The sequence below is a fragment of the Pollachius pollachius genome (assembly GCF_949987615.1).
Source record: "Pollachius pollachius genome assembly, chromosome: 2".
Classification (NCBI taxonomy): domain Eukaryota; kingdom Metazoa; phylum Chordata; class Actinopteri; order Gadiformes; family Gadidae; genus Pollachius; species Pollachius pollachius.
Genome location: NC_136935.1, coordinates 15,145,825 through 15,148,324, shown reverse-complemented (window position 1 = coordinate 15,148,324; position 2,500 = coordinate 15,145,825). Strand labels below are relative to the sequence as shown.

The following is a 2,500-nucleotide window of genomic DNA, read 5'->3' as shown; positions in this document are numbered from 1 at the left end:
CCGTAAACAATTATGTTTTAATGAGATGGCTTAGCGTTTGAAATGAGCCGACTTCAAACCAAATGTGTGTTATTCAAGTCATGCTGGTTTTGAAAGGCCAATTATTATATAGGTATGAAATAATATGATGTATAAAGTCTTCATTTCAGACAAGGCCATCAAATAAAATATGTTAATGCAATGTCAATCACAATTTAATGGATTCTATTTTACATAACTAAAAGCTTGCGCTATGAGGAGAATTATGAAGGCCACATATTGAGCACCCTCAGATCGATAGATCACCTTCGATCCGCCTCTGCAGGTATGATCAAGATCAATCAGTGGAATTAGGTTTGATTTTATTTCTCCAAGTATCGGGATTTCTGAAACCCTGGAAAATAACACATTTGACATTTCTCCATGGAGCCGGTCCACTTAGGCTAATGGGCCTCTAATCAATATTTATGAACATGATCAGCTGTGTCCCAAGGCCGGAAACCCGAGAACCAAGGAAGCAAACCAATGATGTAATTGAAAATACAAACACTGCTAAGGCACGTCCCCTTCAACAATGTGAAAGGACAACAGAGAGAGATTCTGGTGATACTGTTCCTTCGCTGTGATTGTCTTTCACACTGTTCATGACACCAAAACTGCTCTGTAACGTTCTTCACATCTCCAAGCCATACTCATTCCATAAGGGCTGGAGTATGTTGTTCCTGCTACACCAGTGGCAACCACTATACCAGTGCCAACCACTACATCAAAGTCAAAGTCAAAGTCAGCTTTATTGTCTATTCCAAAATATGTGCCACACAAAAAGAGGAATCGAAATTGCATTTGTCTCTGACCCACAGTGCAGTAACCAGTGCCAACCTCCACACAAGTGGCAACCACTACACCATTGGCAACCACTACACCAGCGGCAACCACCACACCAGTTACAACCACCACACCAGTTACAACCACGACACCAGTTACAACCACCACACCAGTAGCAACCGCTACAGCAGTCGCAACCACTTCACGAGTTGCTCCGGCTACAAAAGTTGCAACTGCAAGTGCTATACCAGTTGCATTAAGGTTTATAATAATATTCATTGAACAATGCTCTTTGGACAAACATCTCAAAGTTAAATTATCTTAAAGTTATTATCTCCTAATTTGATTTTGAATTATGTGCTCTGTTTGTTGGCTCTTTTCGTGGATGCAGGATCAGAAATCTATCTAATGTTACTTTTTGTAGAGAGAAAGGTCATCTTGACTGAAGTTCGACCTTATCTTGCCCATGTGACTTCATTCCTTTATTCATTGGCCTGTCAATGTCATGGGTTTATGAGACAGAAGCTGGGACAATTTGGGACATGTAGCCACATTGGAAAAACATATAGTATCTGATATCTTTCTCTCAGCACCCTCTATCTGACTATGGAATGGGCCAATTAGCCATGAATAACCCATAACACCAAAGCTCTCAAGCTGCTCTTTTTTCAAGCACACAGCCACACAGGCATGTGACACACACATACGCACCCGCACACACTCACGTGTGTGTGCGTTTGTGTGCATTCTCCCAGGACATTCCCCCTCCCAGTCTCTTGTTCTCATACGTTGACACGTGTGTGTGTGTGTGTATGTGTGTGTGTGTGTGTGTGTGTGTGTGTGTGTGTGTGTGTGTGTGTGCGTGGGTATGTGTGTGTGTGTTTGTGTGTGTGTGTGTGTGTGTGTGTGTGTGCGTGAGTGTGTGTGTGTGTGTGTGGATGTGTGTGTGTGAGTTAGCATGTGTGTTTGTGTGTGTGTGTTCAAATCCAGTGTCCAACGTCTACCTCATCTGCCCTTGCCCTCCAGCTGTCCTCCTTTTACTATTCCACCCATCACTTCATCTCCCCCCTCCCCCCTCCCTCCCACACCCCTAACACCACAACAAAGGCCAAGCAAATGCAACAGTGTGCCCCACAGGACAAAAGCCCTCTCCCACCTAGGTAGGGGGGAGTGGGCATAGGGGGATTACCCATCAGAGTAAAACACGTTATCTAGTTGCTATTATCGAAAAGTCGTAATGTCCCTGAGCCCTGCTACTCATGCAAAGGTCCTTTATCATCCATCTGTGATCCAACATTAACTGTGTGTGTGTGTGTGTGTGTGTGTGTGTGTGTGTGTGTGTGTGTGTGTGTGTGTGAGTGAGTGAGTGAGTGAGTGAGTGAGTGAGTGAGTGAGTGAGTGAGTGAGTGAGTGAGTGAGTGAGTGAGTGAGTGTGTGTGAGTTTATGTGTGTGTGTTTGTCTGTGTGGGTCTGTGGGGTTATGGTACAAAGACAGCCAAGAGAAGAGGTTGTTAATGTTTCCTGGGAATATCTCTGTTATACAATATTAGTCTCCAGATGATCTGATTACGTAAGCGGAGGCACGTTGGGCTGTGTGTGTGTGTGTGTCGTTTGTGCACGGCATGTGTGTGTGTTTGGTGTGTGTCACCACTCCGCATGCGATGAGGACAGCATAGGTAACAAGATCATAGGAGTG

At 44.3% G+C, this 2,500-nt stretch overlaps 1 protein-coding gene across 1 annotated transcript in view; it reads left to right on the top strand.

Moving 5' to 3' along the window:
- The window catches only part of slc24a3 (solute carrier family 24 member 3), a gene marked incomplete at both ends in the record, with an annotated part of 59,986 nt that overhangs the window by 332 nt on the left and 57,154 nt on the right, over positions 1–2,500 (top strand). The gene's annotated exons all lie outside the window — the stretch shown is intronic.